Source organism: Ambystoma mexicanum, chromosome 8 (genome assembly GCF_040938575.1).
Source record: "Ambystoma mexicanum isolate Mex_15411 chromosome 8, UKY_AmexF1_1, whole genome shotgun sequence".
In the NCBI taxonomy this organism is placed as follows: Eukaryota; Metazoa; Chordata; class Amphibia; order Caudata; family Ambystomatidae; genus Ambystoma; species Ambystoma mexicanum.
Window position 1 is genome coordinate 593,715,224 of NC_090929.1, and position 14,874 is coordinate 593,730,097.

General features: G+C 42.5%; 1 protein-coding gene across 8 annotated transcripts in view; it reads left to right on the forward strand.

The window, feature by feature from the left end:
* The window catches only part of ESPN (espin), a 1,343,653-nt gene that overhangs the window by 1,217,502 nt on the left and 111,277 nt on the right, over positions 1-14,874 (forward strand). The window lies entirely within an intron of this gene.

Below are 14,874 nucleotides of genomic sequence, written 5' to 3' on the forward strand. Positions count from 1 at the left end.
TTGCACCAAACCTGGTCTGAATCTCGGTGCAAGCCTCGGTTGAAGCAATCCACACAGCAGACCAACCTACCTGATTCCTAATTGTGATAATACCGCGCCTCTTGTCACCTCACCTCACCACCCGCCCATGTTCATTGAGGGGCTTTGTATGGCGGCCCCTCTCTCCATTTCCATTTCAGCCATGTTAAATCATGATGGCATTGTCAGGTACAATGGTTTGCACACTCGCCGCAACCTGTTGTTCCTGATAAATGTAACGCTCTTACATTGGATTGATCTTGGCTTTCAATAAGCACCGGTTCTAGGTTCGGAACCCGGTGGTAAAGGCTCCATGGCTAGGTGTTAAGGCCTTCGTTTTTCTCGGGCGTATAACTAGGACCATGTGGCGTTACCACCCAGTTCAGCCCTCAGAATCGGTGCTTATTGCTTAGATATGTATACCTACATATGCTTGGAAAGAAGTTACTTTATTAATGAATACACTATGAATCATATGCATGCAAGCAGAACCTCTGAGTATATAATGTGCTATAAATAACTACAGTGCACACATGTTACTTACTCCCAGATCTGTATACATCGGGTTTCCAATTGGAGCATCAGACAGCGACAAGGGAATACACAGTGTCAAATATTGAACACCCACATAGCTGTAACCTGTGTGGATGGTCACAAAAATGTTTCAATACCTTTCCTGCACGTATGTTCATCAATAACTTTCACCTGAATTATACAGACATAAATGGTGCATTACATATGTGCACTGAGGGGGGTTATGATTTTATGATAGCATTATGTCTGTAGGATGGGTCAACAGTTATAAGGAAAGTATTTATAGCCTTCACAAAAAATTAAATGATTGCACATTGCATACACTGTACTTATTTTAGGTCATACATTCATTCTGTACATTTCTACATAACTTCTAACAAGTGTAGCTTAGATTAAACCTCTTCCTCCCCATGCTATATCTTTTCCAAGGGGATAGCGCTTGCTATTAAATGGGGGCAAAAAAACATGTAATCTTTTAATGGTTCTTGCAATTCTGTTTAGTAGCTACATTGATTATTCAAACCTTTCAAAGATGCGGTGTCTAGTGGTGGGTAAGACATATGAGGAATATCAATGTTCCCACTCCTCTTAATGCCTGATGGTTCCTTCCCTGCCCAAGACTTCCCTTCACTTGTTGCTGAATGTATGATGAAGCCAGCCATAACATAATGCAAAATATCAGTGAGCCCCTTTAGCTACATCCCAAATCTTTTCCTAGAGCTGGGGCCAGCGACCTGCGGCACTCTAGATGTTTTGGTCCACAACCTCACCATGTCCCATGCTAGCTAGTACTGTTGGAAGTTCTAGTCCGAAACATGTGAAGAGCCACATGTTGAAGACCCCTGAGGACATTTCCTGTTGTACAATTCTTGCAAAAAAAACTTGCAATACATTTCCACTAGGAACTCATTGTACAGAAACGGCTTTCAGTGAGTTCTTCCCCCTCCCTAATGCCTATACCAATTGCTGAGGGGTGACAGAAGCCAAATAATTCTTGCCAAACATATTTGTGCAAATTCTGAATCACTGAATTCAGCCTGATTTGAAGTTTATTGTATCTATGATTCTTTATGGTTCTTTCGGGAAAAAAAGCTTGACAAAGAAGGCTTTGGGTGCAAAGCAGTCTGTCATCAAATGCAAGGTTGGAACTATGCCCTACATCCCGGCATGCATCTCAGCTACCCCATTGCGATAAATAGAACTATTGTTATGTCTTACTTCTATCATGGCTTAGCGATCTCTCCAAGACCTGCATCAGAAACAGGAAAACAAATATTTCTATCACTGGATGACGTCATGTGACAAATATGTTTCTCTTTCTAGTAATGATTCAATTTGACTCCCAAGCCTCACAGTGTTCCCTAATGGCACCATGAGCCTGCAGTGGGATCAGGGAACCCTACTGTGATATATAAAAATAAGCACCGTCTAAATGTTATGGGTGTTTATCGGTAAACATCTAGGGCCACTTTTTCAGATGTTTAAACAGCATTAAATTCCAATTTATTTTGGCACATACTGTTTCAGTCTTTATTTGTATTGGTGTCTCCTTGTAGAATCCGATTTATCTCTATTTATAAACCAGCTTGTGACATCATGGTACGGTGTCCTTTCATCAATAGCAGTATTTTTGACTGGTGTTTTTCCGAAAAATATTTGCAGAAAAACACATGAAAATGTATAGGGGGTGGGGGTGGGCAAGGGCATATAAAGCGTTTGGGGTCTCGGCAATAGTAAGAAATAGGTAGTGGATGGGGGTTTGGTGGGGCAAACACCCCAAAAATCCAAAATAAAACATTTTGATTCGTTTTTCGGCACAAATTCTTTGGAAAAACACTGGTCGAAAAAACTGTTGTCGATGACATAGAACCGACATTATTAGCTATACGTTTTCACAATTAACTAAATTGTCAATGGATGACAAATTTCACGACATTTATCCTTTTAATTAAGGAAAAGTAAACCTTATCCCATCATGAAAAAACATAACAAATTTCACATATCTGTATTCTAAAATACTGGAGTTTATAACAGAAGATGCTTGAATGCATGCCATTATTGTACTCTTTTCATTCTTCATTTTTATTTCCAGGTATTCTTTAAAAAGCTCAAATGAGCTTTTCCCGAATTGGTCATTCTAAGACATATTCCAAGGCATATAGCAGGATATCACCAGTAAATCGAGAGAGTTTTTTCAACCGCAATGAAAACAATTAAATCCAACATGCTCCAGATTCTCACTAATAGATTCCAGTTGCGGTTCACAATACAAAGTAATCAATGATATAGACAATGGTCAACCCTCTCAGATGCCACAAATTATGTGGAATCCTTCCATTAATTGACATGATGACATACATGCAGTTGGCGTTTGAAATATTTTTTGAAAACGATAGCCTTGGTACTAGCGATACTCATTTAGAGGATGCAGTGTTGGACTCTTTCTCTAATACACCCTAATTACAGTGAGCATGCACCTGCTGGACAGCAATATTACCTATAGAGCGAAGCCATGCACTTGAGAGATGCACTATCTTCACCATAAACAAACCCTTGCTGGGCACCTCCTATTATAATCTATGGTGAATCCCCATGTGGACAGGTGGCATTTGCCATTAGCGGCCTACCAACCAGAGACAAAGGCGAGGGGTGTGGGTCATTAATGGCAAAGCATACACATCCAAGTGGGGATTAACGCTATTAGCACTCAGCCGACATCTGGGTGCTGATAGTGTGATTGATGGTTCCATTTCATTTCACATGGGATTTTTTTTTGTGGGTTTTTTTTACCGTGATTTATTTTAAAGAAAAAACCCATCACGTTTTTTAAAAATTATTTTTGGGGGGTTTCTCCCCAACCCCCCATTTTATTTAATTTGTATTTATTCCCAAACACCCACACCCCATATATTTAATTTACTAACCCCCCTAAACAATTTGCTGGGTTTTTTCGAAAAAGAATTTGCGGCAAAAAAACAGCAAAAAAACATCCCACGATGAAAGGACGTTGTACCATTTTGACAATTGTGGAAGAAAAGAGGAGTCACAGAAATGAAAGCCATTGCTCTATGCATAGCCCCTCTTTCATTGAAGGTAGTGTGGCCTGGCAGGAGAGCATGGATGGTAGCTGAAGAGCAGACACTGCCTGAGCCCAGCAGCCTGCATGAAGAGGAAAGAAAAGTCTAGATTAGTGGTAGCTGCAGAAGAGGGAGGGGTTGGAGTGAAAGTGGGTGAGTGCGTACAGTGGCTGCAAAGGAACAAGGGCAGGCAGCAAGGGGGACACACATTGCAAAACGTGCCAATCAGCAAGGGCTTTCATGGCTGTGAATAACCCCATACTGTGGCACCTGTTTTTTTTTAACTTGCACAGGTACATCGTCATATCTTCCATTTAACATCGTTTACAGTATTATTGATCAATATAGATTAATATCTAGCTTAGTTTGTGCTGGGGATCTGTGGTGTACTTTTCTTGTAATTTGGCTATATCCCCTTCCCTTCTTACCAGCTCTCTTAGAATATCTTTGAGTACCCCAAGTTCTGTCGACATAGCTATACCTCTAATATATACTTTCAAGGCTTTCAAGGCATAATATCGCCTGGCTTTCCACCGTGCCGTCATTATTTTCAAAATATTCACTAATAAGTTGGGTCATGCTGGTCTTGTATACATGGTCTGACAGTCCAGCTGCTTTGAACCTCCATGTGGGTCTTTGTGGGGAGAATTTGGGAATGTGCATAGTTATCAGAATTGGTGAGTGGTCTGACAATATTCTAGGCTGTATCTTTGCCTCTGTCACCTAGCTTAGGGCTCTCTGTTACAGCAACCAAATGTCAATCCTCGAGTGCATATCATGCACGGACGAATAGAAAGTGTAGGCATGCTGTGTTCCATGTAAGGATCGTCATACATCGCAGAGGCCCAGGTCTGTTATGTGCGTGTGTGTCATCCCGGCTGTGTTGTTGAATATTCTGGGGGTACTAGACGTGCAGTCTAATTGACTATCAAGTATTGTATTAAAATCACCCCTGCTAGTTATATGTTCTGTAGGATATTTGTCTCATTTCCGAAATAATGCTCGGGATCATCTATATTTGGGCCATACAGATTCATGAGCAATACTTCCACTTCGGCTAGCTTCCCATGGACTATTCCATATCATCCCTCTGGGTCGCTCTCCGTGGCGTTGTGTATAAATGGTACTGATTTATGTATTAACGTCAGCACCCCTCGTAGGATGTGTAAAAACTTTGGTTACCCCATCCCGTCACATTCTTATCGACCTGGTGTCCCAACAAGTCATCTCCTCAAGATATACAATTTGGGCCCCCAGCCAGTTAATGTATGCCATTATGTTCCTCCTCTTCACCTGCATCCCAAGTCCTCTCACATTCCAGCTTAATAATGTGATCCCATTTGGATTCTTCTCAGTCATACTCGACATTGCTCTCAGTTACAGCAATTTTGTACAAATGTCCCTAAGGGTTCTCATGTGGCCATTTGAAATGCATCTGCGCATTTTTCAAACTTTAATTCCACAACCAACAACACTTCCCCTCTCCCCAGACCCTCATAGATCCCCAAACTTCAACTATGTAATTCCCCATACACCTCCCACTTCCTTCCTGTCTGGGCGGTACTACTAGTTTGTGCACCCGCATTGGGGGGGTCGCTACTGTGGCAGCTGAGGCCAGAGACCATGACATTGTGTTGTACACCTGCCTGGCAATCTACCATTGTCTTCAATCTGGCCTCATATCTATTGTTCCTTGAGTCGTTGTCTGTTTCATTGCTTGATCAATCTTGATAATGTGCCGGCATTCTGCTCTTGCTGTTGCCTTTGGAGCAAGGTATCTGTTTGGGTAGTGCTGGAATGTTTGTCTCCACAAAGGTAGCAGCCTCTTCTGGGAAGGTGAAAAAATATGTTTTTTTGTTATGCTGCAGGCGGAGTCTAGCCAGATACAACATTGCATAGGGGAGCTTTCGCTCACGGAGCATCTTCTTAACATCCGTGAAGGAACGTCTTTCCTGTTGGACTGTCAGGGTGTAATCCGGGAAAACCCGAATCACATTGGAGCCCATCCTTAACTCCTGCTGGTCCCTTGCGGCGCGAAGCACTAAATCCCTGTCCCTATAATTCATCAGTCTTGCGATGATCGGTCTGGGATATGCACCTGGTTTGGGGCGTAGTGCAAGAGACCTGTGGGCCCTCTCGACAACAAATGTTGGTGGACCAGCCCGGATCCCCAAGTAGTTCTTTAAGCAATTCCTCCATTGCAATTTCCATAGGGCCTTTGAGTGCTTCTTCAGGCTCCCCCACTATGCTTACATTAGTACGGCGAGAACTAGCCTCCAAATCTTCACATTTGAACTTCACTGTTCCCAGGTCTTTGGCCATCTCGTTACACTGTTGCGCAGTGTTTCGAGTGTATCCTCCGTTGCGCTGATCTGTGTCTCAGCTTCGGTGATATGATTGGTGGATTTCTCGAGTTTCTGATAGACGTTATATTCGTGTTGATTCCATCCAGCCTTTCATTCAGGGCGGTGAAGCCTTGTTGCATTGATTCGAAAACTGCTTGGGGGTAGTTGTTGCGGGTAGTGTAGGCATGGATTGCAGGGTCTGCTCAGTACCTGAGTTGCTCATAGTGCTTGTCTTGGTAACTGACGTTGTAAAATTGTCTATGGCACCTTTTCCCTTCTTGGGGACTGTCCCTTTGGGCATTGTACTCTATGCCGCTTCAATTACTCTTGTCGATGCCACCTCCAATGGTGGGAGAGTGACCAGTATTTGCTTTAGGCTGCCACTGTCGTGACTCCCTACGACATTGGGATCATCCACCACCAGTTGTATGCTTGTGGGCAATGTCTTCAGTTTAGGTGGCGTGAGTTCCCTTGTTTATAACTGTTGTTGGTAATTTCGAGTACAGCCGTCACCACTTACAATGTGCTTGTGACCTGTCCCAATATTGTAGCTAACTTCCTGTTTAACATCTAAGGACCAGGCTCTCTGTTAAGTTTATGCATTACGTGATTGACAGGCTGCGTATTAGTGTCAGTGTTTGTTGTAGGGCCAATGTCTCTACTTCTGCTGTTGGTATATCTGATCTTCTTTAGGGAGCGGGGGCTCCGTGGGCACTTGTGATTTATCCCTAGCGTCCCAGGGTCAGTTAAGTGGGCCGGTTGGTTTTGGCTTCCGGGGGTCTGCAGCCCCAGGCGTGGACCACCATGCGCCCGTCTTGCTGGGCCCACTGGTATTTGCTCTGTTTCCCCCACCCTTTATGTCCCGTGTCACCAGCGCTGCTTGGATCTGGGATAAATCATCAGATCTTGTCCCTTGATGTTGTGAGTCTTTGTGCTAGAGAGGCAAAGTGTGGCCTATCACAATGGTGGTTCCAAAATGGTCTGTGTATGCCGGCAGTATACTGTTGCGTTCAGAAAATCAGGGTAATGCTCCTTCCCATCCAGGCCTGGCCATTAGGAATGGGCTGTCCAGAAGTGTGTGTGGTAGGGTGATCACAGGCCTAACCAATCATGTGTGCCCCACCAGTTCTTTCCGCTTTACATTGTGTGAGTTGTCTGTTAGGACTGGGCGTGTGGCCCCTTTGCAAGTCTACTTACACTGTGCGGCACTTCTGTTGACCGAGTGTCCACTTCGCCACCAGGCTCCCGTTCGCATTTCTGAAGAACGCATGTGATGTCCCTTTTATGAAGCGGAGGTCTTTGTGGCTATTATTCAATTTCCCATGCCCAGTGTTCGTGTTGTGCTGGATGAAGGGGGCCTGCCTGTATTGGTCTGCCTTGTCCCTTAGGGTATGGTTTGCTTTCCCCCATCTAGCGGCTTACCGTCTACGCACCCCATGGGCATATGCCCTGATGGTGGGCGGGGCAGCTTGAGCCAGGCTGGTTCGTTGCTGTACGTAATGGTTCCCAGGTGGCTGACAGCTTATGTTCCACGACACAGCTCTTCTATGAGTTAACGTTGCAGCCCTTACGGATCGCTAGCGCTCGATGGTTCCTCACCAGAGCGCCAGCGAGCGTTCATGGGGTGGAGAAGGCGTTCCGCTTCCGTTCGGTTGCTGCTGTTCAATGGCCTCACCGGGTAATGGGCGCTGGGGGTGCTGCTGTGAGTGTCCCATTGCCCGCTCTCGTTGTCTGAATGGATTTTCGTGCTTTCCGAGGCTGAGGTAGCACATCACGCAGGGCTCAGCATTTCACTATAATTATCTCCGGAATCCCTGTTCCAATTCTTTAGATTTTTTGCATGCACGTGGCCAAGCTCTTCGGACGCCTTCTCTGTTATTGTTGTCAAAAACCAGGCTATATTCTGCATGTTTTCAAATGTTTGGACTCAGCTATCCACAGAGCTCACACACAGTGCTGCATCCTGCGGTGTGCGCAACAGCACCCCCCTTCCCACCCTGGCACCTGTTTGGTTGGCGCCTTCCCAAGGGTATTATTTGAAGTAACTTCCATTAGTTCATTGACTTAGATTTCACGATATATTTTGAAATCGAGATTAAGTGGAAACATCGGCCTAAATCAACAACATTTATCTTAATTATTACACTCTTTACAATCATTGATATATATGTTATTCTTGAAAGTGGGCATGGATTTATAATCACTTGAAAAAAACATTGGTGATTTTGGTACACCTACCATTTTCTTTTTATCAACTAAGTGTTTCATAGTTTTCCTAACCTATGTAACCATAATAGAGCCCCCAATATAGCCTGTTGGTACTTGTGTAAGTGTTGGTAAAGTTAAATACTCCGAATATTGTGTACATGCGGGTTATAAATGACTTATATCATGTCATAGTCAAACATCTCATCGTTTAATACAGTCTTTTTCCTCTAAATAACAGAGGACGTAATAAATGTCAAGATATGTTTCGCAAATTGTCTTTGCACTGTTTCTTGCGCTTCCTCGCCCTTTAGGGCATATCATGGCCATTGAGTTCCAGTGTATTTCCTCTCATTCCTTTTACTTTCCCTTAGTTTGTTGACATCGAGCATTCAGGTAGCAGCCCCTTTTCACAGACTTCAAATACCTCTTAATTGTTGCATTTTTCATATGCCAACTAGGCCCTTCGATTTGCTTGACGAACATATCTTTAGGTAGTGGCCGATCAAAACCCTCCTGCCCTCGCTCCTCCTTCCCTTTAGATCTTCCTATTAACTCGAGATGAATTTTAATTGCTGAGAGGAGTGCAATTTGTGCCATTTTCAATGAAATGCTCTCATTACTTTTCTCCCACCATGTATTAAAAACATAATGTGTACCCTTAACAGGGTTAAAACATGGTAAAATCTAAGTTTTCCAATGGTACAACCTCTTCCACTAATATTGCCAAAATGGGGTTGCTCTGTAATAGGGTTAGGCGTATGGTTATAATCGAGTTTCATGAAAAATGGCTTCATTTGTTTATTCGATTGTTTGGAAAGTGTGTGTTCAACCAGATGCCCATTGGCTCAGTGAAAAAGTACAAGATTTACAAAGTGTGCAAGTAAAGCTAATAACAACAGAAGACCGGAAAAACAATAACATAAAACCAGATGGTACAGATTAAAGGTCCAACAACGTCAACGAATTGGATCTAACAGACAAATGGGAAAACACCTGCACTAAGCACAGCAAGCATCCTAAAGAATGCTCATGCCCACCAGGTACTGCCTGCCTGAAAGAATAGATAGCACCAGTCAGCAGCTAAGTGACAGTGGCAAAGAGCCAGCTGCAGTTTCAAGTAGAGCAAACAGTGAGGAACAGCCGGAGTCAAGCCCTGGATTAAGCTCCACCTGCCAGAAGACTATCTCCTGGAGAGGGTCAGGTACATCAACCTGCAGCACAGTGCCTCAGGCAATGGCAAAAGTCTGGTAGTAAAGTGTCAGCTGGTCACTCCAAGTGAGCAAAGACGGATCACTCCCACCGATGGCACTGTGAAAGAAAGTCGCCTGGACACTTGGTAATGCACTTCGGGGAGTCTGATTCGGCACTGGGAAAAAGCTCTAGTCCCCCTACACCTGCAATCTTCAGCCTGAACTCCAAGTCTTCTCCCTACCTATGTGATTCAATTCATACATCTGCATATAAGTGTTTCTGGCTTCCAGGAAGAAAGAAAAGAAACTCGAAGATAAAATTGTGTTTGTCCATGGGAGCTATTATCCAACATCCACGTGAGGTCCTGAGCTGCCTTAATTTCCTTGATAGAATGAACACATCTATACTTTTGGAATTAAAACACATAATATTGTCTATCAAGCAGTCATTTAGCAACACGTTTTGGTTCTGGGAAAGATGTATTTATTTCAGTAGGAACACACTCACTAGTGGCCCAAGATACAGGGTGTGCTTACATTTTCTTGAGGTGATTAAGTAAACATTTATATTTCATTTTACACAATTGCAATCAGTGTATTATTTCATATTGTTTATTATGAATTACATTGGGTACTTACCGATTCCTGTATTTGAACATAATTTTCCAGTTCTATTACATAACATAACAGGTGTATTTGTAGAGCGCATGTTCACTCCATGTGGCGCATCTTGGCGTTATTGACAGATAACAGATGGTTATTATAGCCATGCGGCTTTGCATGTTTCCATGCCCTGTCAGTACTTTGCTGGTGACTTGCTCTGCAGCCATGCCCCTGGCATACAAACCGCACCCACAGTACCCACAGGTTAGCCTGTGGCAATGCCCTGAGTGTAAAACATCTACCAAACCCAAAATCATTGATCTAGACCAATGTATTGTACAGGTCAGGCCATGTAAGATACATGGCCCAATTACTCAAATAAATATATTTTATTTTTGTATGTCAAATATTAACACATATGACTTACTGATTTCATGCCATGTACCCAAGGTACACAAATTCAAATAAACAACAGAAAACAATATAGTTGACTGATACACAAAAAACGCTACTTTTTCTCATTCCAAAAATAGTGACAACATAGGTTGAAAAATTGCATCAGCCATATAAAAGACCTCGTCAGAAAACACAAAACCCCTCCTAATTCGTGGGAAAAGATGATAAATTTAAATTCTCCACAACATCTGCACTTATTTGACAATATGTGTATTGCTTTTTGCATTTATATATGGTCGCCACGTTGTGTTTCGGCCGATAGACGAGCAATTTCTGGCAGCGGCATTGTGATGATGACAAATCATGATGCTGCAAACCCGCTGCGTGATGGAGCTGGCCTGGTCCACCTGATACAGGAGATTGAAAAGGTAGCCTGGGTTGCGGCATGCAAGCCTCACATCCCAGTAGGACCTCAGCACCTCGGTGGTGGAGCATCCTCAACTTATCGTAATGGGTTTTGGGAATGCTGTTGTTCAACCTTTTATCCAATGCACTGCTCCTCCGTCACTCTGGCACCATGGTGTCCCTGCCATTTATGCCTGGCAAGAGGATAGGTTAACACGGATCTCCCAGACTTATCTGTCCCTTTGCTTGATGCTTTTGCAAGTGAAGAAACTGAAGCAATAAATGCAAATGAAAAGTGCATCTTGAAACTCGTTCCTATATACAAAAAGACAGTCCTATGTTTTATACGGTGTCGTTTTTGGTTCTTCCCATGAAAATAGAATTCATTATCACAAAGTTTTATTAAACACTAATCATCAAGTTCATAAAACAATCATAAAAATGATCATCAGACATAAAACACATACATCATGTTAAAAACAACACAAGTAGAAGACCAATCGTGAGTACATTACAGTGACTTTTCAAGGATCTCAAATGTGTAAAACGAATAACACTCTGATTCCCATGCCTCATTATTTTCAGCCTATTTCATGTTGGTATATTTCAAAAACCCAATCTTGAAACTCGTAACATGCAACATGGAATTTGTAACGGCTAACATGGCATTCCTAACATAGGGGGGGAACCAAACACTGCTACGCAGCCCATGGTTTTGACCAAGACCAATGTAATGGAAGAGAAGGAAGTGGAGGCAGTAGAAATCATGTGGTAGAAATAACAGTTACAATACAATAACAAGTGCCTCGCAACCCCAGGAGCAAAAGATAGTTGTAAAACATAAATTGTGAAGTTTGTGTTGTTCAAGAACCCTGCACAATAGATGCAGAAGGATGATCGATTACAATGGGTTTGTGAGGCCAGGAGAAGCATGGGCAGCAGGCAAACATTCAGAGAGGCCAGTGGCCTGGTCTGGGGTCTCAAGCACCCCTCTAAAAACAGCATCAAGTGTGGTAATGCTTAACCCTGGCAGGTCCATTATCCCCACAGACTCTATGTACAGTCTACAAAACCTCTTAATAATTTCCTAAACAGGCCTAGTCCCTGGGTTACTTGTTTTGGACCATAAGGAATACAATGCCTTTGAACTATTTGAAGAATCCTCTTTGAGGCCTCTGAGCTCTGGAGACCACAGTAAACTGACAAGTGTTCATCAAGCCCAACAGCAAGTCAACATATGACTCCAAATAATTTCCCTAAAGGGGTATGACTGATATTTTTGGGTTTATTATGCCGTTTATCGCCAAATCACCTCTCGAATTGAAGTATACTTGGTACCCATCCTTGAGTTTGTCCGGTAGCCTGACACATCCACCTATCCTCAAATTGTTGCTCATCCTGAAATTGTCATTAACCTTGGGCCTATTTCCAATTCAAAGTATTTGGCCAACTTAGGCTCTCTTCTTTCCCCAATTCCCGAGCAACCATGGGACAGAGTGTGCCCTACTTGACTTGCAAAGCCGAATGTTGCAAAGGCTGGATGACAGCAAAACAGGGCTACTGATCCTATTCGATCTCTCAGCTGCTTTAGATTTACTCGACCATACACACCTGTTAAGAACCTTGTCGAAAATGGGGAACTGTTCAGACTGCCATTGAATGGATAAACTCCTTCTGGAGCGGCAGGAGATCAAACATTTTCGGGGGAAATACCTCCGCAGAGCCAACTCTGATTAGCTACAGGTTACCCCAAAGGGCACACCTTTCACCAGCACTTTTTAACGTGTATATTAAGCCACTGGGCCTGATTCATGGAAGTGTTTTATAATAGCGAAATCCCATAGGAAAACATTCCATGAATCAGGCCCACTATGTGAATAACTAAATATAGATGACTTCACTTCACTAATTATGCTGACGATTTCCAACTAGTAATCAATCTTAATGGAAACTATACTACAGATTCAGCTAATCTAAACATATCTACACATCCACCAAGGAGTATATGATTAAGAATTTGATGTGCCAAAACTGCTCGAAAACCGAGCTCATGATCTTCAACACTAAACTACTGAGGGCCAAATTTAGCCAGCAATATACAGGATTCGAGGTGGAAGAATGCATCATTACAGTTGTCGACAAAGAAAAGATACATGGAACTGTTCTGGAAGCATCCCTGAATTCTGACGCACACATCAATAATGTGGTAAAAAAAAAACTCACACTACCACCTAAAAGTCCTGCACTAGATCACCTTGTTAGTTTCATGCAAGACTTGCGAAACACAGATGAGAGCCCCTCTAATGCACCATCTGGACTACTGCAATGCCCTACTCAGTGGAGCAAGTAGGGAACACATACAAAAGTTTCAGATCATCCAAAAGGATGGGGCCAGACTGGTGTGCAACATTCCAAGTATGGAACATATTATCAAGTTCCGGAAGGAACTCCACTGGGCACCACTGGAAAAAAGAACACAATTCAAAACACTCTAACTGACTCATAAATGTCTTTATGGAAATGCATCCCAATTCGTAAAAGAAACATTGACCTGACACACACCCAGTCGATACTTACGATCCAGCACGTCTCAATTGCTCTCTGTCCCTGGCATTAAAAGAAGCAGAGGCAAAGGTAGAACCTTCCCCTTCCAAGCTGCAAAAACATGGAATGCTCTTCCAGTAAATGTACGCACAGAAGAAAACCCCCAGGTATTCAGGAAACACCTGGAAACACTGTTATTTGAATAAATAACCCTGTCCTTGATGTTCTTTGTGCCGTCACCCCTGAAATGCCTGTGTTCAAGTGTGCCCCGATGCCCGTGGGCTCTGGCACATTACAAATAAAAATAATAAAAAGTGTGTCCATCCTGAGCTATTGTCGACTCCAAAATGTTGTCCACGCTGATTTGTTGCCCATTCAAAATCGCCGTCTTTACTGGATTGGCACTCATCCTGACATTTGGCCCAACCTGTAGTGGTAGCCACATTGAAGTGTTGCCAATCCAGAATTGTCGCTGATCCTGAATTGTTGCCCCTTTTGAATTGATCACGCGCACTTTAAATTGGCACCCACAATTAATTTATGTTAATTTTGAATCATCACCCACTTATTCGTCATCTGTGCTGAATCCTCGCCCAACCTAAACTGTGGTTTAGCCTGGACTACACTCAATTTAATTGACATCACCCTGAACCTTTGTCAGCTCAACCAATCAATGAACTCCCTATTGCTACGTTTTGCCTGTTGTCTGGCTTATGTTCTCTGTTACCATCTGAATATAGTATTTTCCATGATTTCAACTCTGTGCAATACACATGTGTGGCTAAAAGTGTTTCAAGCAAATACAATCTAATATCACAAGCCTTTGAAGAGGACTTCAGCTCCAGTGGTTTGCTCTTATTAACACATACATTGATCGTTCACTGTTTACCTTCCACTTTCTACTGTATTTGAATTGCCGGACCATTTCACATTTTGCTCTTGGCATTATTTATCCAGACTTCTGCTTGTATCCCATTTTTGGAGTCAAAGAGCATTGCAAAAAATACATTACTTAAATAAAGAAAATAGAACAGAAAGCCAAGGAGACAGCTTCATCTATCGGATGGTCTCTTCTACAATTGATGAATAATTAAAAAACATTAATGAACTGACATTTATTACACTGGAAGATTATGGGAATTCATATGTTGATCGTTATAAATACGCAACTAAGAAAAGAATAAAAAACAATTACGCAACTAAAAAACAAACAATTCCTTTAACAGTGCCTCGATGCCCGCAGGCTGTGTGAGCGCTTTAAAAATGCAATCAATCAATAAGTAAATACATAAATACATGAAATCATTAGTATACCATTCCAAAGACCTCTGCAAGCTACATTACCCTTTGCAGTAGATTTAATTAGTCCAACACTAACACTAAATCCGCAGTCCCTTCCCAGTATAGAGAATATTTATGGTGGTGCAATTCCTATCGCAATCTTCTAATAATTTCAACACAAAATCATTACACATATGTTGGATGTTGCTTCCTAAATGTATGATTGTGATCCAGATTCGGATGACCTTCTATTCGCTCCATCTAAATTTCAAT